Here is a 22387-nt window from a genome sequence, read left to right as displayed (position 1 = left end):
AGATATTTCCAGGTTTATACAGATAGCGGTGTAGTTATTTCCATGTTTATACAGACAGCATTGTGGCTATTTCCCTGTTTATACAGATAGTGATGTAGATATTTCCATGTTTATATAGATGGCGGTGTAGATATTTCTTGTTTATACAGATAGAGGTGTATAGATTTCCATGTTTATACAGATAGCGGTGGAGATATTTCCATGATTATACAGATAGCGGTGTAGATATTTAATTGTTTATGCAGATGGTGGTGTAGATATTTTGATGTTTATACAGATAGCAGTGTAGATATTTCCAGGTTTATACAGATAGTGGTGTACATATTTCCGTTTTTACAGTGACTGCGGTGTAGATATTTCCATGTTTATACAGATAGTGGTGTACATATTTCCATGTTTACAGAGACTGCGGTGTAGATATTTCCATGTTTGTACAGATAGTGGTGTATATATTTAAATGTTTATGCAGATCGTGGTATAGATATTTCCATATTTATACAGATAGCGGTGAAGTTATTTCCATGTTTATAAAGATAGCGATTTAGATATTTCCAAGTTTATAGAGATATCGGTGGAGATATTTCCATGTTTATAGAGATACCGATGTAGATATTTCCATGTTTATACAGATAGTGGTGTAGATATTTCCATGTATATACAGATAGCGGTGTAGATATTTACATGTTTAAACAGATAGCGGTGTAGATATTTCCATGTATATACAGATAATGATGTACATATTTCCTTGTTTATACAGTTGGTGGTGTAGATATTTCCAAGTTTATACAGATAGCGGTGTAGGTATTTCAATGTTGATACCCATAGTGGTGTGGATATTTCTATGTTTCTACAGATACTGGTGTAGGTATTTCCAAGTTTATACAGATAGCGGTTTGGCTATTTCCATGTTTATACTGATAGCAATGTAGATATTTCCATGTTTATAGACATAGCTGTTTAGATATTTCCATGTTTATACTGATGGCCGTGTAGGTATTTCCATGTTTATACAGATAGTGGTGTAGATATTTCCATGTTTATTCAGATGATTCTGTAGGTATTTCCATGTTTATGCAGATGGCGGTGTAAATATTTCCATGTTTATACAGATAGCGGTGTAGGTATTTCCATGTTTATACAGATAGCGGTGTATAGATTTCCATGTTTATACAGCCAGCGGTGGAAATATTTCCATGTTAATAAAGATATCGGTGTAGATATTTAAATGTTTATGCAGATCGTGGTGTAGATATTTCCATCTTTATACAGATAGCGGTGTAGATATTTCCATGTTTATACAGATAGCGGTGTACATATTTCCATGTTAATAAAGATAGCGGTGTAGATATTTAAATGTTTATGCAGATCGTGGTGTAGATATTTCCATATTTATACAGATAGCGGTGTAGATATTTCCATGTTTATACTGATAGCGGTGTAGATATTTCCAAGTTTATACAGATAGCGGTGAAGGTATTTCCATGTTTATAGAGATAACGGTGTAGATAATTCCATGTTTATACAGATGGCTGTGTAGTTATTTCCATGTGTATACAGATGGCAGTGTAGATATTTCCATGTGTATACAGATGGAGGTATAGATATTTCCATGTTTATGCAGATGACTGTGTAGATATTTCCATGTTTTTACAGATGGCGGTGTAGATATTTCCATGTTTATACAAATAGCGGTGTGGCTATTTCCATGTTAATACAGATAGTGGTGTAGATATTTCCATGTTTATACAGATGGCTGTGTAGATATTTCCATGTTTATACAGAAGGCAGTGTAGATATTTCCATGTTTATACAGATAGCAGTGTAGGTATTTCCATGTTTATACATATGACTGTGTAGGTAATTCCATGTTTATACAGATGGCGGTGTAGTTCTTTCCATGTTTAAAGAGATAGGCTTGTACTCATTTCCATGTTTATACAGATATCAGTGTAGACATTTCCATGTTTAAACAGATAGCGGTGTAGATATTTCCATGTTTATAAAGATAGCGATGTAGATATTTCCATGTTTATACAGATAGTGATGTAGATATTTCCATGTATATACAGATTGCGGTGTAGATATTTCCATGTTTAAACAGATAGCGGTGTAGATATTTCCATGTTTATACACATAATGATGTAGATATTTCCATGTTTATACAGATGGCGGTGTAGATATTTCCAAGTTTATACAGATAGCGGTGTAGTTATTTCCATGTTTATACACATAGTGGTGTAGATATTTCTATGTTTCTACAGATACTGGTGTAGGTATTTCCAAGTTTATACAGATAGCGGTTTGGCTATTTCCATGTTTATACTGATAGCAATGTAGATATTTCCATTTTTATAGAGATGGCTCTTTAGATATTTTGATGTTTATACTGATGGCCGTGAAGTTATTTCCATGTTTATACAGATAGTGGTGTAGATATTTCCATGTTTATTCAGATGATTCTGTAGGTATTTCATGTTTATGCAGATGGCGGTGTAGATATTTCCATGTTTATATAGATAGCAGTGTAGATAGTTCCATGTTTATACAGATAGCGGTGTGGCTATTTCCATGTTTATACAGATAGTGATGTAGATATTTCCATGTTTATTCAGATGGCGGTGTAGATATTTCCATGTTTATACAGATAGCGGTGTATAGATTTCCATGTTTATTCAGATAGCTGTGGAGATATTTCCATGTTTATACAGATAGCGGTGTAGATATTTAAATGTTTACGCAGATCGTTGTGTAGATATTTCCATATTTATACAGATAGCGGTGTAGATATTTCCATGTTTATACAGATAGGGCTGTACATATTTCCATGTTTACAGAGAATGCGGTGTAGATATTTCCATGTTTATACAGATAGCGGTGTAGATATTCCCAAGTTTATACAGATAGTGGTGAAGGTATTTCCATTTTCATAGAGATAGCGGGGTAGATAATTCCATGTTTATACAGATGGCTGTGTAGATATTTCCATGTGTATACAGATGGCAGTGTAGATATTTCCATGTGTATACAGATGGAGGTGTAGATATTTCCATGTTTTTGCAAATGACTGTGTAGATATTTCCATGTTTTTACAGATGGCGGTGTAGTTATTTCCATGTTTATACAGATAGCGGTGTGGCTATTTCCATGTTAATACAGATAGTTTTGTAGATATTTCCATGTCTATACAGATGGCTGTGTAGATATTTCCATGTTTATACAGAAGGCAGTGTAGATATTTCCATGTTTATACAGATAGTGGTGTAGATATTTCCATGTTTATACAGATGACTGTGTAGGTATTTCCATGTTTATACAGATGGCGGTGTAGATCTTTACATGTTAATAGAGATAGCCTTGTAGTTATTTCCATGTTTATACAGATAACGGTGTAGACATTTCCATGTTTATACAGATAGCGGTGTAGATATTTCCATGTTTATACAGATAACGGTGTAGATATTTCCATGTTTATACAGATAGCGGTGTTGCTATTTCCATGTTTATACAGATAGCGGTGTAGATATTTCCATGTGTATAGAGATAGCAGTGTAGATATTTCCATGTTTTTTCTTATGTCTGTGTAGATATTTCCATGTTTATACAGATGGCTGTGTCGATATTTCCATGTTTATACACATGGCAGTGTAGATATTTCCATGTTTATACAGATGACTGTGTAGAAATTTCCATGTTTATTCAGACGGCGGTGTAGATATTTCCATGTTTATACAGATGGTGGTGTAGATATTTCCATTTTATAGAGATAGCGGTGTAAATATTTCCATGTTTATACAAATAGCGGTGTAGATATTTCCATGTTTATACTGATGGCGGTGTAGATATTTCCCTGTTTATACTGATAGCGGTGTCAATATTTCCATCGTTATACACAGCATTGTGTAGATATTTCCATGTTCATACAGCTGCCGCCGTACATATTTCCATCTTTATACAGATGGCAGTGTAGATATTTCCATGTTTATACAGATGACTGTGTAGAAATTTCCATGTTTATTCAGATGGCAGTGTAGGTATTTCCATGTTTATACAGATGTTGGTGTAGATAATTCCATGTTCATGCAGCTGGCGTTGTACATATTTCCATCTTTATACAGATGGAGGTGTAGATATTTCCATGTTTATGCAGATGACTGTGTAGATATTTCCATGGTTTTACAGATGGCGGTGTTGATATTTCCATTTTTATACAGATAGCGGTGTGGCTATTTCCATGTTAATACAGATAGTGTTGTAGATATTTCCATGTTTATACAGATGGCTGTGTAGATATTTCCATGTTTATACAGAAGGCAGTGTAGATATTTCCATGTTTAAACAGATAGTGATATAGGTATTTCCATGTTTATACAGATGGCGGTGTATATCTTTCCATGTTAATAGAGATAGCCATGTAGTTATTTCCATGTTTATACAGATATCGGTGTAGACATTTCCATGATTATACAGATAGTGGTGTAGATATTTCCATGTTTATACAGATAGCGGTGTTGTTATTTCCATGTTTATACAGATAGCGGTGTAGATATTTCCATGTGTATAGAGATAGCAGTGTAGATATTTCCATGTTTTTTCTTATGTCTGTGTAGATATTTCCATGTTTATACAGATGGCTGTGTAGATATTTCCATGTTTATACAGATGGCAGTTTAGATATTTCCATGTTTTTACAGATGACTGTGTAGAAATTTCCATGTTTATTAGGATGGCGGTGTAGATATTTCCATGTTTATACAGATGGTGGTGTAGATATTACAATTTTATAGAGATAGCGGTGTAAATATTTCCATGTTTATACAAATAGTGGTGTAGATATTTCCATGTTTATACAGATGGTGGTGTAGATATTTCCATGTTTATAGTGATAGCGGTGTAGATTTTTGCACGTTCATGCACATCGCGGTGTAGATATTTCCATGTTTATACAGATGGCGGTGTAGATATTTCCAAGTTTATACAGATAGCGGTGTAGGTATTTCCATGTTTATACACATAGTGGTGTAGATATTTCTATGTTTCTTCAGATACTGGTGTAGGTATTTCCAAGTTTATACAGATAGCGGTTTGGGTATTTCCATGTTTATGCTGATAGCAATGTAGATATTTCCATGTTTATAGAGATGGCTGTTTAGATATTTCCATGTTTATACTGATGGCCGTGTAGGTATTTCCATGTTTATACAGATAGTGGTGTGGATATTTTCATGTTTATTCAGATGATTTTGTAGGTATTTCCATGTTTATGCAGATGGTGTTGTAGATTTTTCCATGTTTATACAGATAGCGGTGTAGGTATTTCCATGTTTATATAGATTGCGGTGTGGCTATTTCCATGTTTATACAGATAGTGATGTAGATTTTTCCATGTTTATACTGATGGCGGTGTAGATATTTCCCTGTTTATACAGATAGCGGTGTATAGATTAACATGTTTATATAGATAGCGGTGGGGATATTTCCATATTTATACAGATAGCGGTGTAGGTATTAAAATGTTTATGCAGATAGTGGTGTACATATTTCCATGTTTACAGAGACTGCGGTGTAGATATTTCCATGTTTATACAGATAGTGGTGTAGATATTTCCATCTTTACACAGATAGCGTTGTACATATTTCCATGTTTACACAGATTGTATTTCCATGTTTAAACAGATATTGTTATAGATAATTCCATATTTATACAGATTGCGGTGTACATATTTCCATGTATATACAGTTAGCGGTGTAGATATTTCTATGATTATAAAGATAGCGATGTAGATATTTAAATGTTTATGCAGATCGTGCTGTAGATATTTCCATATTTATACAGCTCGCGGTGTAGATATTTCCATGTTTGTACAGATTGCACTGTAGTTATTTCCATATTTATACAGATATCAGTGTAGATATTTCTATGTTTATAGAGATAGCGGTGTATATATTTCCATGTTGATAGAAATGGCGGAGTAGCTATTGCCATGTTTATAGAGATATTGGTGTACATATTTCCATGTTTATACAGATAGCGGTGTAGATATTTCCATGTTTATACAGATAGTGGTGTTGGTATTTCCATGTTTATACAGTTAGCGGTGTAGACATTTCCATGTTTATACAGCTCGCGGTGTAGATATTTCTGTGTTAATACAGATGGCAATGTAGATAATTCCATGTTTATACTGGTAGTGGTGTAGATATTTCCATGTTTATACAGATGGCGGTGTAGATATTTCCAAGTTTATAGAGATTGCGGTGTAGATATTTTCATGTTTATTCAGATAGCATTGTAGCTATTTCCATGTTTATAGAGACAGCGGTGTAGCTTTTTGCATGTTTATACTGATGGCTGTGTAGATATTTCCATCTGTATGCAGATGGCAGTATAGATATTTCCATGTTTATAGAGATGGTGGTGTAGTTATTTCCATGTTTATACAGATGACTGTGTAGATATTTGCATGTTTTTTCAGATGGCTGTGAAGGTATTTCCATGTTTATAGAGACAACGGTGTAGATATTTCCATATTTATACAGATAGTGATGTAGATATTTCCACGTTTATACAGATTGCGGTGTAGTTATTTCCTTGTTTATACCGATAGCGGTGTAGATATTTCCAGGTTTATACAGATAGCCGTGTAGATATTTCCACGTTTATACAGATAACGGTGTAGATATTTCCATGTTTATACAGATAGAGGTGTAGGTATTTCCATGTTTATAGAGATAGCGGTGTAGATATTTCCATGTTTACACAGATGGCTGTGTAGATATTTCCAAGATTACAGGGATAGCGGTGTAGATATTTCCATATTTGCTCTCATTGCAGTGTAAATATTTCCATCTTTACACAGATAGCATTGTAAATATTTCATGTTTACACAGATAGCTGTGTACATATTTCCATGTTAATACAGATGGCGGTGTAGTTATATTCAAGTTTATACAGAGAGCGACGTAGATATTTCCATGTTTATACAGAGAGCGGTGTAGGTATTTCCATGTTTATAGAGATAGTGTTGTGGACACTTCCATGTTTATACAGATGGCTGTGTAGATATTTCTATGAGTATGCAGATGACAGTGTAGATATTTCCATGTTTATACACAGGGAGGTGTAGATATTTTCATGTTTATACAGATGTCTGTGTAGATATTTCAATGTTTTTATAGATGACGGTGTAGATATTTCCAAGTTTATACAGATAGCGGTGGGGCTATTTCCATATTTATACAGATAGCGGTGTAGTTATTTCCATGATCATAGAGATGGCTGTGTAGATATTTCCATGTTTATACAGATGGCCGTGTAGACAGTTCCATGTTTATACCAATATTGCTGTAGATAGTTCCATGTTTATACAGATGACTGTGGACGTATTTCCATGTTTATACAGATGTCGGTGTAGATGTTTCCTTGTGTAAAGAGATAGCCATGTACATATTTCCATGTTTATACAGATAGCGGTGTAGTCATTTCCATGTTTATAGAGATAACAGTGTTGATATTTCCATATTTATACGGATAGCGGTGTAGATATTTCCACGTTTATACAGGTAGAGGTGTAGATATTTCCATGTTTATACAGATTGCGGTGTAGATAGTTTCATCTTTCTACAGATGTCAGTATAGATATTTCTATGTTTATACCCATGGCGGTGAAGATATTTCCATGTTTATACTGATGGCGGTGTAGATATTTCCATGTTTATACAGATAGCGGTGTAGATATTTCCATGTTTATACAGATGGCGGTGTACATATTTCCATGTTTATACAGATAGCGGTGTAGATATTTCCATGTTTATACAGATCGCAGTGCAGATATTTCCATGTTTAAAGAGATAACGGTGTAGATATTTCCATGTTTATACAGATAGCGGTGTAGATATTTCCATGTTTATACAGATTGCGGTGTAGTTATTTCCATGTTTATAGAGATAGCGGTGTGGACAATTCCATGTTTCTACAGATGGCTTTGTAGGTATTTCCATGAGTATGCAGATGACAGTGTAGATATTTCCATGTTTATACATATGGAGGTGTAGATATATTCATGTTTATACAGATGTCTGTGCAGATATTTCCATGTTTTTATAGATGGTGGTGTAGATATTTCTAAGTTTATACAGATAGCGTTGTGGCTATTTCCATGTTTATACTGATAGCGGTGTAGATATTTCCATAATCACAGAGATGGCTGTGTGGATTTTTCCATGTTTATACAGATGGCCATGTAGATATTTCCATGTTTATAACAATATTGCTGTAGATATTTCCATTTTTATACAGATGACTTTGTACGTATTTCCATGTTTGTACAGTTGGCGGTGTAGACGTTTCCATGTGTAAAGAGATAGCCATGTAGATATTTCCAAGTTTATACAGATAGCGGTGTAGTCATTTCCATGTTTATAGAGATAGCAGTGTTGATATTTCCATATTTATACTGATAGCGATGTAGATATTTCCATGTTTATACAGGTAGAGGTGTAGATATTTCCATGTTTATACAGATAGCGGTGTAGATATTTCCATGTTTATACAGATAGCAGTGCAGATATTTCCATGTTTATACAGATAGCGGTGTAGATATTTCCATGTTTATACAGATAGCTGTGTAGTTATTTCCATGTTTTCAGAGATAGCGGTGTAGATATTTCCATAATTGCCCAGATTGCGATGTAGATATTTCCATCTTTACACGGATAACGGTGTACATATTTCCATGTTTACACAGATAGCTGTGAAGATATTTCCATCTTTACACAGATAGTGTTGAAAATATTTCCATGTTTATAAAGATAGCAGTGGAGATATTTCCATGTTACTACATATAGCGATGTAGTTATTTCCATGTTTATACAGATAGCGGTGTAGATATTTCCATGTTTATACACATAACGGTGTAGATATTTCCATGTTTATACAGATAGCGGTGTAGATATTTCCGTGTTTATACAGATAGCGGTGTAGATATTTCCATGTTTATACAGATAGCGATGGAGATATTTCCATGTTAATACAGATCGCGGTGTAGATATTTCCAAGTTTATGCAGATAGCGGCGTAGATATTTCCATGTTTATACAGATAGCGGTGTAGGTATTTCCATGTTTATAGAGATAGCGGTGTGGACATTTCCATGTTTCTACAGATGGCTGTGTAGATATATCCATGAGTATGCAGATGACAGTGTAGATATTTCCATGTTTATACATATGGAGGTGTAGATATTTTCATGTTTATACAGATGTCTGTGTAGATATTTCCATGCTTTTAAAAATGGCGGTGTAGATATTTCCAAGTTCATACACATAGCGTTGTGGCTATTTCCATGTTTATACACATAGCGGTGTAGATATTTCCATGATCATAGAGATGGCTGTGTAGATATTTTCATGTTTATACAGATGGCCGTGTAGATATTTCCATGTGTATACCAATATTGCTGTAGATATTTCCATGTTTATGCAGATGACTGTGTATATATTTCCATGTTTATACAGATGGCGGTGAAGAAGTTTCCATGTGTAAAGAGATAGCCATGTAGATATTTCCATGTTTATACAGATAGCGGTGTAGTCATTTCCATGTTTAAAGAGATAGCAGTGTTGATATTTCCATATATATACAGATAGCAGTGTAGTTATTTCCACGTTTATACAGGTAGAGGTGTAGATATTTCCATGTTTATACAGATAGCGGTGTAGATAGTTCCAGCTTTCTACAGATGGCAGTATAGGTATTTCTATGTTTATACCCATGGCGGTGAAGATATTTCCATGTTTATACTGATGGCGGTGTAGATATTTCCATGTTTATACAGATGGCGGAGTAGATATTTCCATGTTCATACAGATAGCGGTGTAGATATTTCCATGTTTATACAGATAGCTGTGTAGGTATTTCCATGTTTATACAGATCGCAGTGTAGATATTTCTATGTTTATACAGATAGCGGTGTAGACATTTCCATGTTTATACAGATAGCTGTGTAGATATTTCCATGTTTGCAGAGATAGCGGTGTAGATATTTCCATAATTGCCCAGATTGCGATGTAGTTATTTCCATCTTTACATGGATAACGGTGTACATATTTCCATGTTTACACAGATAGCTGTGAAGATATTTCCATCTTTACACTGATAGTGTTGAAGATATTTCCATGTTTATAAAGATAGCGGTGGAGATATTTCCATGTTTCTACAGATAGCGATGTAGTTATTTCCATGTTTATACAGATAGCGGTGTAGATATTTCCATGTTTAAAGAGATAACGGTGTAGATATTTTCATGTTTATACAGATAGCGTTGTAGATATTTCCATGTTTATACAGATAGCGGTGTAGATATTTCCATGTTTATACAGAAAGCGATGTAGATATTTCCATGTTAATACAGATGGTGTAGTAGATATTTCCATGTTTATACAGATAGCGGTGTAGATATTTCCATGTTTATACAGATTGCGGTGTAGGTATTTCCTTGTTTATAGAGATAGCGGTGTGGACAATTCCATGTTTCTACAGATGAGTTTGTAGATATTTCCATGAGTATGCAGATGACAGTGTAGATATTTCCATGTTTATACATATGGAGGTGTAGATATATTCATGTTTATACAGATGTCTGTGCAGATATTTCCATGTTTTTATAGATGGTGGTGTAGATATTTCCAAGTTTATACAGATAGCGTTGTGGCTATTTCCATGTTTATACTGATAGCAGTGTAGATATTTCCATAATCACAGAGATGGCTGTGTGGATTTTTCCATGTTTATACAGATGTCCATGTAGATATTTCCATGTTTATAACAATATTGCTGTAGATATTTCCATTTTTATACAGATGACTTTGTACGTATTTCCATGTTTGTACAGTTGGCGGTGTAGACGTTTCCATGTGTAAAGAGATAGCCATGTAGATATTTCCAAGTTTATACAGATAGCGGTGTAGTCATTTCCATGTTTATAGAGATAGCAGTGTTGATATTTCCATATTTATACTGATAGCGATGTAGACATTTCCATGTTTATACAGGTAGAGGTGTAGATATTTCCATGTTTATACAGATAGCGGTGTAGATATTTCCATGTTTATACAGATAGCAGTGCAGATATTTCCATGTTTATACAGATAGCGGTGTAGATATTTCCATGTTTATACAGATAGCTGTGTAGTTATTTCCATGTTTTCAGAGATAGCGGTGTAGATATTTCCATAATTGCCCAGATTGCGATGTAGATATTTCCATCTTTACACGGATAACGGTGTACATATTTCCATGTTTACACAGATAGCTGTGAAGATATTTCCATCTTTACACAGATAGTGTTGAAAATATTTCCATGTTTATAAAGATAGCAGTGGAGATATTTCCATGTTTCTACATATAGCGATGTAGTTATTTCCATGTTTATACAGATAGCGGTGTAGATATTTCCATGTTTATACACATAACGGTGTAGATATTTCCATGTTTATACAGATAGCGGTGTAGATATTTCCGTGTTTATACAGATAGCGGTGTAGATATTTCCATGTTTATACAGATAGCGATGGAGATATTTCCATGTTAATACAGATCGCGGTGTAGATATTTCCAAGTTTATGCAGATAGCGGCGTAGATATTTCCATGTTTATACAGATAGCGGTGTAGGTATTTCCATGTTTATAGAGATAGCGGTGTGGACATTTCCATGCTTCTACAGATGGCTGTGTAGATATATCCATGAGTATGCAGATGACAGTGTAGATATTTCCATGTTTATACATATGGAGGTGTAGATATTTTCATGTTTATACAGATGTCTGTGTAGATATTTCCATGCTTTTAAAAATGGCGGTGTAGATATTTCCAAGTTCATACACATAGCGTTGTGGCTATTTCCATGTTTATACACATAGCGGTGTAGATATTTCCATGATCATAGAGATGGCTGTGTAGATATTTTCATGTTTATACAGATGGCCGTGTAGATATTTCCATGTGTATACCAATATTGCTGTAGATATTTCCATGTTTATGCAGATGACTGTGTATGTATTTCCATGTTTATACAGATGGTGGTGAAGAGGTTTCCATGTGTAAAGAGATAGCCATGTAGATATTTCCATGTTTATACAGATAGCGGTGTAGTCATTTCCATGTTTAAAGAGATAGCAGTGTTGATATTTCCATATATATACAGATAGCAGTGTAGTTATTTCCACGTTTATACAGGTAGAGGTGTAGATATTTCCATGTTTATACAGATAGCGGTGTAGATAGTTCCAGCTTTCTACAGATGGCAGTATAGGTATTTCTATGTTTATACCCATGGCGGTGAAGATATTTCCATGTTTATACTGATGGCGGTGTAGATATTTCCATGTTTATACAGATGGCGGAGTAGATATTTCCATGTTCATACAGATAGCGGTGTAGATATTTCCATGTTTATACAGATAGCTGTGTAGGTATTTCCATGTTTATACAGATCGCAGTGTAGATATTTCTATGTTTATACAGATAGCGGTGTAGACATTTCCATGTTTATACAGATAGCTGTGTAGATATTTCCATGTTTGCAGAGATAGCGGTGTAGATATTTCCATAATTGCCCAGATTGCGATGTAGTTATTTCCATCTTTACATGGATAACGGTGTACATATTTCCATGTTTACACAGATAGCTGTGAAGATATTTCCATCTTTACACTGATAGTGTTGAAGATATTTCCATGTTTATAAAGATAGCGGTGGAGATATTTCCATGTTTCTACAGATAGCGATGTAGTTATTTCCATGTTTATACAGATAGCGGTGTAGATATTTCCATGTTTAAAGAGATAACGGTGTAGATATTTTCATGTTTATACAGATAGCGTTGTAGATATTTCCATGTTTATACAGATAGCGGTGTAGATATTTCCATGTTTATACAGAAAGCGATGTAGATATTTCCATGTTAATACAGATGGTGTAGTAGATATTTCCATGTTTATACAGATAGCGGTGTAGATATTTCCATGTTTATACAGATTGCGGTGTAGGTATTTCCTTGTTTATAGAGATAGCGGTGTGGACAATTCCATGTTTCTACAGATGAGTTTGTAGATATTTCCATGAGTATGCAGATGACAGTGTAGATATTTCCATGTTTATACATATGGAGGTGTAGATATATTCATGTTTATACAGATGTCTGTGCAGATATTTCCATGTTTTTATAGATGGTGGTGTAGATATTTCCAAGTTTATACAGATAGCGTTGTGGCTATTTCCATGTTTATACCGATAGCGGTGTAGATATTTCCATAATCACAGAGATGGCTGTGTGGATTTTTCCATGTTTATACAGATGGCCATGTGGATATTTCCATGTTTACACAGATAGCGGTGTAGTCATTTCCATGTTTATAGAGATAGCAGTGTTGATATTACCATATTTATACAGATAGCGGTGTAGATATTTACATGTTTATACAGGTAGAGGTTTAGATATTTGCATGTTTATACAGATTGCGGTGTAGATATTTCCATCTTTCTACAGATGGCAGTATAGGTATTTCTATGTTTATACCGATGGCGGCGTAGATATTTCCATGTTTATACCGATGGTGGTGTAGATATTTCCATGTTTATACAGATGGCGATGTAGATATTTCCATATTTATGCAAATGGCGGTATAGCTACTTCCATGTTTATTCTGATGGCGGTGTAGATATTTCCGTGGTTATACAGATATCAGTGTTGATATTTCCATGTTTATACAGATAGCGGTGTAGATATTTCCATGTTTATACAGATAGCGGTGTAGACATTACCATGTTTACACAGAGAGCGGTGTAGATATTTCCATCTTTGCACTGATTACGGTGTAGATATTTTCATCTTTACACAGATAGCGACATAGATATTGTCATGTTTATACAGATGGTGGTGTAGATATTTCCATATTTATACAGATGTCGGTTTAGATATTGACAAGTTTATAGAGATAGCCGTGTCGATATTTCCATGTTTATACAGATAGCGGTGTAGAAATTTCCATGGTTTTAGAGATAGCGGTGTAGTTATTTCCATGTTTATAGAGATAGCGTTGTGGAAATTTCCATGTTTAAACAGATAGCGGTGTAGATATTTCCATGTTTATAAGGTCAGCGGTGTAGATATTTCCATGTTTATACAGATAGCTGTGTAGATATTTCCAAGTTTATACAGATTGCGGTGTAGATATTTCCATGTTTAAAGAGAGAGCGTTGTAGATATTTTCATGTTTATAGAGATGGCTGGGTACATATTTCCATGTTTATACAGATAGCAGTGTAAATGTTTACATGTTTACAGAGATAGTGGTGTAGACAGCTCCACGTTTACACAGAAAGCGGTGTAGGCATTTCCACGTTTATACAGTTAGCGGTGTATATATTTTCAGGCTTATATAGATAGTGGTGTAGATATTTCCACGTTTATACGGATAGCTGTGTAGATGTTTCCTCATTAATATAGAGGTATAGATATTTCCACGTTTATAGAGATAGCAGTGGAGATATTTCCGTGTTTATACAGATAGCGGTGTAGATATTTCCACGTTAATACTTATAGCGTTGTAGATATTTCCATGTTGACAGAGAGATCGGTGTAGATGTTTCCATGTTTATAGAGATAGCGGTGTTGACATTTCCACGTTTATACTGATAGCGGTGTAGATATTTCCACATTTATAGAGATAGCGGTGTAGATATTTTTACGTTTACAGAGATAGCGGTGTAAATATTTCCAATTTTATACAGATAGCGGTGGAGATATTTCCATGTTTATAGAGATAGCGGTGGAGATATTTCCATGTTTATACAGATGGCGGTGTAGATATTTCCATGTTTATGCAGATGGCAGTGTAGATATTTCCATGTCTATACAGATAGCGGTGTGGCTATTTCCATGTTAATACAGATAGTGGTGTAGATATTTCCATGTTTATACAGATGGCTGTGTAGATATTTCCATGTTTATACAGATGACTATGCAGTTATTTCCATGTTTATACAGATGGCGGTTTAGATATTTCCATGTTTATTGAGATAGCAGTGTAGATATTTCCATGTTTATACAGATAACGGTGTAGATATTTGCCTGTTTATACTGGTAGCGGTGTAGATATTTCCATGTATATACAGATCGCGGTGTAGATATTTCCATGTTTAAACAGATAGCAGTGAAGATATTTGCATGTTCATGCAGATGGCGGTGAAAATATTTCCACGTTTATAGAGATGGCGGTGTAGATATTTCTATGTTTATAGAGATAGCGGTGTAGATATTTCCATGTGTATAGAGATGGCGTAGTAGGTATTTCCTTGTTTATAGAGATGTCGGTGTAGATATTTAAATGTGTATAGAGATGGCGGTGTAGGTATTTCCATGATTATAGAGCTAGGGGTGTAGATATTTCCATGTTTATACAGATAGCAGTGTAGATACTTCCATGTTTATTCAGATAGCGGTGTTGGCATTTCCATGTTTTCACAGAGAGCTGTGTAGATATTTCCATGTTTATATAGCTCGCGGTGTAGATATTTCCGTCTTTATAGAGATGGCTGTGTAGATATTTCCATGTTTGTGCAGACAGAGGTGTAGATATTTCCGTGTTTATTCAGATGGCGGTGTTGTTAGTTCTATGTTTATGGACATGGCGGTGTCGATATTTTCATGTTAATAGAGATGGCGGTGAATATATTTCCACGTTTATAGAGATGGCGGTGTAGATATTTCTATTTTTATAGAGATAGCGGTGTAGATATTTCCATGTGTATAGAGATGGTTGTGTAGGTATTTCCATGTTTATACAGATAGCGGTGTAGATATTTCCATGTTTATACAGATTACTGTGTAGATATTTCCATCTTTCTACAGATGGCAGTGTAGACATTTCCATGAGCATAGAGGTATTTCCATGTGCATAGAGATGGCGGTGTAGATATTTCCATGTTTATAAAGATGGCGGTGTAGATATTTCCATGTGTATACAGATTGCAGTGTAGATATTTCCATGTTTAAAGAGATGGTGGTGTAGATATTTCCATGTTTATACAGATGACTGTGTAGATATATCCATATTTATGCACATGGTGGAGTACATATTCCCATGTTTATAGAGATAGCGGTGCAGATATTTCCATATTTATGTAGATAGGGGTGTAGATATTTCCATGATTATAGAGATGGCAGTGTATACATTTCCATATTTATACAGATAGCGGTGTAGATATTTCCATGTTTATACAGAAGGCGGTGTAGGTAATTCCGTGTTTATAGAGATGGCGGTGGAGATATTTCCCTGTTTATACAGATACTGGTGGGGCTATTTACATGTTTGTAGTGATAGCGGTGTAGATATTTCCATGTTTACACAGATAGCAGTGTAGATATTTCCATCTTTGCAATGATTGCAGTGCAGATATTTCCATGTTTATAGTGATAGCGGTTTAGATATTTCCATGTTTATACAGATAGCGGTGTAGACATTTCCATGTTTATAGAAATAGCAGTGTAGATATTTCCATATTTAAAGAGATAGCGGTGTAGATATTTCCATGTTTATATTGATATCGGTGTAGATATTACCATGTTTATACAGATAGCGGTGTTGTTATTTCCATGTTTATACAGATAGCGGTATAGATATATCCATGTTTATACAGCTCACGGTGTAGATATTTACATATTTATATAGATGGCGGTGCAGATATTTCCATGATGATGAAGATGACTGCGTAGATATTTCCAAGATTATAGAGATGGTGGTGCAGTCATTTCCATGTTTATACAGATAGCAGTGTAGATATTTCCATGATTATACACATAGCGGAGTAAATTTTTCAATTTTTATACAGATAGCGTTGGAGTTGTTTAAATGTTTATACACATATCGGTGGAGATGTTTCCATGTTTATACAGATAGCGATGTAGATTTTCCATGTTTATACAGATAGCGGTGTAGATATTTGCATGTTTATACAGATAGCGGTGTAGATATTTCCATGTTTACAGTTAGCTTTGAATATATTTTCATGTTTACACAAATGGCGGTTTAGATAGTTCCATGTTTATGGAGTTGGCGGGGTATTTTCATGTTTATAGAGATGGCAGTGTAGATATTTCCATTTTTGTAGAGATAGCAGTGTAGATTTTTCCATGTTTATACTGATAGCTGTGTGGATATATCAATTTGTATACAGACGGCAGTGTAGATATTTCCAAGTTTATAGAGATGGTGGTGTAGATGTTTCCATGTTTACATAGATGACTGTGTAGATATTTCCATGTTTATACAGATGACGGTGTAGATATTTCCATGTTTATAGAGATAGCGGTGTAGACATTCCCTTATTTATACAGAAAGTGGTGTAGATATTTCCATGTTTATACAGATAGCGGTGTAGATATTTCCATGTTTATACTGATGGCAGTGTAGATATTTCCATGTTTATGCAGATGGCGGTGTAAACATTTCCACATGTACACAGAAGGCGGAGTAGATATTTCCATGTTTACCCAGATGGCGGTGTAGGTTTTTCCACGTTTATACAGATAGCATTGTAGATATTTCTACATTTATACAGATAGCGGTTTAGTTATTTCCATGTTTATACAGATAGCGGTGTAGACATTTCCACGTTTATACAGATATCGTTGAAGCTATTTCCATATTTATACAGATAGCGGTGTAGATATTTCCATGTTTACACAGATAGCAGTGTAGATATTTCCATGTTTATACGGATAGCGGTGTTGAGATTTCCATGTTTACAGGGATAGCGGTGTAGATATTTCCATGTTTATACAGATGGCGGTGTAGATATTTCCATGTTTATACAGGTGACGGTGAAGATATTTCCATGTTTATAGAGATAGCGGTGTAGATATTTCCATCTTTGCACAGATTGCGGTGTAGATATTTCCAAGTTTATACAGATAGCGGTGTTGGTATTTCCGTGTTTATACAGATAGCGTTGTAGATATTTCCATGTTTATACAGCTCACGGTGTAGATATTTCCATCTTTATACAGATGGCAGTGTAGATATTTCCATGTGTATACAGATGGTGGTGTAAATATTTCCATGTTTATACAGATAGCTGTATAGTTATTTCCATGTTTACTGAGATAGCGGTGCAGATATTTCCATGTTCATACAGATGGCGGTGTAGATATTTCCATATTTATGCAGATAGTGGTGTAGATATTTCCGTGTTTATACAGATAGCGGTGTAGATATTTCCATGTTTATACAGATGGCTGTGTAGATATTTCCTTGAGTATACAGATGGTTGTGTAGATATTTCCATTTTTAAAGAGATGGTTTTGAAGATATTTCCATGTTTATACAGATAGCGGTGTAGATATTTCCATGTTTATACAGATAGTGGTGAAGGTATTTCCATGTTTATACAGATGGCTGTGTATATATTTCCTTGTCTATACAGATGGCAGTGTAGATGTTTCCATGTTTAAAGAGATGGTGGTGTAGATATTTCCATGTTTATAAAGATAGCGGTGTAGATATTTCCATGTTTATAGAGATAGCGGTTTAGGTATTTCCATATTTATACAGATAGCTTTGTAGATATTTCCATATTTATACAGATGGTGGTCTAGATATTTCCATGTTTATAGAGAAGGCGGTGTAGATACTTCCATGTTTACACAGATAGTGGTGTAGATATTTCCGTCTTTGCACAGATTGCGGTGTAGATATTTCCATGTTTATTCAGATAGCATTGTAGATATTTCCATGTTTATAGAGATAGCACTCTTGATATTTCCATGTTTATAGAGATAGTGGTGTAGATACTTCCTTGTTTATACAGAGAGCTGTGTAGATATTTCCATGTTTATAAAGATAGCGTTGTAGATATTTCCATGTTTATACAGAGAGCGGTGTACATATTTCCATGTTTATACACTTAGTGGGGAAGTTATTTCCGTGTTTATAGAGATAGCGGTGTGGATATTTCCATGTTTATACACTTAGTGGGGTAGTTATTTCCGTGTTTATAGAGATAGCGTTGTTGTTATTTCCATGTTCATAAAGACAGTGGTTTAGATGTTTCCATGTTTATAGAGATAGCGGTGTAGATATTTGCATGTTTATATAGATTTTGGTGTAGATATTTCCATGTTTACACAGATAGCGGTGTAGATATTTCCATGTTTATACAGATAGCAGTGTAGTTATTCCCATGTTTATACAAAGGGCGGTGTAGATATTCCCTAGTTTATAGAGATAGCGGTGCAGATATTTCCATGTTTACACAGATAGCGATGTGTATATTTCCATGTTTATACAGATTGCCGTGTAGATATTTCCATGTTTATACATATAGCGGTGTAGTTATTCCCGTGTTTATACACATAGTCGTGTAGATATTTCCATGTTTATATAGATAGCGGTGTAGATATTTCCATGTTTATACAGATGACTGTGTAGGTATTTCCATGTTTATACTGATGGCAGTGTACATATTTCCATGTTTATATGGATAGCGTTGTTGATATTTCCAAGTTTATACAGATAGTGGTGTTGGTATTTCCGTGTTTATACAGATAGCGTTGCAGATATTTCCATGTTTATACAGCTCACGGTGTAGATATTTCCATCTTTATAAAGATGGCAGTGTAGATATTTCCATGTGTATACAGATGGCGGTGTAAATATTTCCATGTTTATACAGATAGCTGTATAGTTATTTCCATGTTTACTGAGATAGCGGTGCAGATATTTCCATGTTCATACAGATGGCGGTGTAGATATTTCCATATTTATGCAGATAGTGGTGTAGATATTTCCATGTTTATACAGATAGCGGTGTAGATATTTCCATGTTTATACAGATGGCTGTGTAGATATTTCCTTGTGTATACAGATGGCAGTGTAGATGTTTCCATGTTTAAAGAGATGGTGGTGTAGATATTTCCATGTTTATAAAGATAGCGGTGTAGATATTTTCATGTTTATAGAGATAGCGGTTAAGGTATCTCCATATTTATACATATAGCTTTGTAGATATTTCCATGTGTATACAGATGGTGGTGAAGATATTTCCATGTTTATAGAGAAGGCTGTGTAGATACTTCCATGTTTACACAGATAATGGTGTAGATATTTCCATCTTTGCTCAGATTGCGGTGTAGATATTTCCATGTTTATTCAGATAGCGTTGTAGATATTTCCATGTTTATAGAGATAGAGATTTAGATATTTCCATGTTTATACAGATTACGGTGTCGGGATTTTCATGCTTATAGATATATCGGTATAGATATTTAGATATTTATGCAGATAGCGGTGTAGATAACTCCATGTTTATACAGCTCGCGGTGTAGATATTTACATCTTTATACAGATGGCCGTGTACATATTTTCCTCTTTATACAGATAGCGGTGTAGCTATTTCCGTGTTTATGGAGATGGCGGTGTAGATATTTTCATGTTTATTGAGATAGCGGTGTAGATATTTCCATTTGTATAGAGATGGCATTGTAGATATTTCCATGTTTATAGAGATGGCGGTGTAGATATTACCTTGTTTATACAGATCACGGTGTAGGTATATCCATGTTTATACAGAGAGCGGTGTAGGTATTTCCATGTTTATACAGATAGCGGTGTAGATATTTCCATGTTTATACAGATAGCGGTGTAGGTATTTCCATGTTTATGCAGCTAACAGTGTAGATGTTTCCATCTTTATACAGATGCCTTTGTAGATATTTCCATGTTTATACAGATATCTGTGTAGATATTTCCAGGTTTATACAGATGGCGGTGTGTATATTTCCATGTTTATAGAGATGGCACTGTAGATATTTCCATATTTAAAGACATAGGGGTGTAGATATTTCCATGTTTATAGTGATAGCGGTGTTGATATTTCCATGTTTCCACAGATGGCAGTGTAGATGTTCCCATCTTTATACAGATGGCACTGTAGATGTTTCCATCTTTATACTGATTACGGTGTAGATATTTCCATGTTCATGCAGATGGTGGTGTAGATATTTCCATGTTTATAAAGATAGCAGTGTAGGTATTTCCCTGTTTATACACATAGCGGTGCAGACTTTCCACGTTCATAAAGATAGCGGTGGTGGTGTTTGCATGATAATATAGAGAGCAATGTAGATATATCCATGTTTATACAGATGGCTGTGTAGATATTTCCATGTTTATATAGATGGTGGTGTAGATATTTCCATATTTATGCAGATAGGGTGTAGACATTTCCGTGTTTATACAGATGGCGGTGAAGATATTCCCATGTTTATACAGATGACTGTGTAGATATTTACATGTTTTTCCAGACGGCAGTTTAGAGATTTCCATGTTTATAATGATAGCGGTGTAGGTATTTCCATGTTTATAGAGATAGCTTTGAAGCTATTTCAATGTTTATAGAGATAGTGGTGTGGATATACCCATGTTTATACAGATGGCTGTGTAGATATTTCCATGTTTATACAGATAGTAGTGTAGATATTTCCATGTTTATACAGCTTGCGGTGTAGATATTTCCATCTTTATACAGATGGCGGTGTAGATATTTCCATGTTTATACAGATAGAGGTGTAGATATTTCCATGTTGATAGAGATAGCGGTGTAGATATTTCTGTATTTATGCAGATAGAGGTGTAGACATTTCCGTGTTTATACAGATGGCGGTGTAGATATTTCCATGTATATACAGATGGCGGTGTAGATACTTCCATGTTTATACAGGTAGCAGAGTAGATATTTCCATGTTTATACAGCTCGCGGTGTAGATATTTCCATGTTTATACAAATGGCGGTGTAGATATTTCCAAGTGTATACATATTTCCATATTTATACAGATAGCTGTGTAGATATTACCATGTATAAACAGATAGCGGTGTAGATATTTCCATATTTATACAGATAGTGATGTAGATATTTCCATGTTTATAAAGATGGCGGTGTAGACATTTCCATGCTTATACAGATAGCGGTGTAGTTATTTCCATGTTTATACAGATAGCGGTGTAGATATTTCCATGTTTATACAGAGAGTGGTGTAGGTATTTCCATGTTTACAGCGATAGCGGAGTAGATATTTCCATCTTTGCAAAGATTGCGGTGTAGATATTTCCTTCTTTACACAGATAGCGGTGTAGATATTTCCATGTTTACACAGATAGCACGGTAGAAATTTCCACGTTTACACAGATAGCGATCTAGATATTTCCATGTTCATACAGATAGCGGTGTAGATATTCCATGTTTATACAGATTTCGGTGTAGATGTTTCCATGTTTATACAGATAGCGGTGGAAATATTTCCACGTTTATAGAGATAGCGGTGTAGGTATTAC

This window comes from Pan paniscus, chromosome 6, assembly GCF_029289425.2.
Source record: "Pan paniscus chromosome 6, NHGRI_mPanPan1-v2.0_pri, whole genome shotgun sequence".
In the NCBI taxonomy this organism is placed as follows: domain Eukaryota; kingdom Metazoa; phylum Chordata; class Mammalia; order Primates; family Hominidae; genus Pan; species Pan paniscus.
This window is presented reverse-complemented; position numbering follows the sequence as displayed.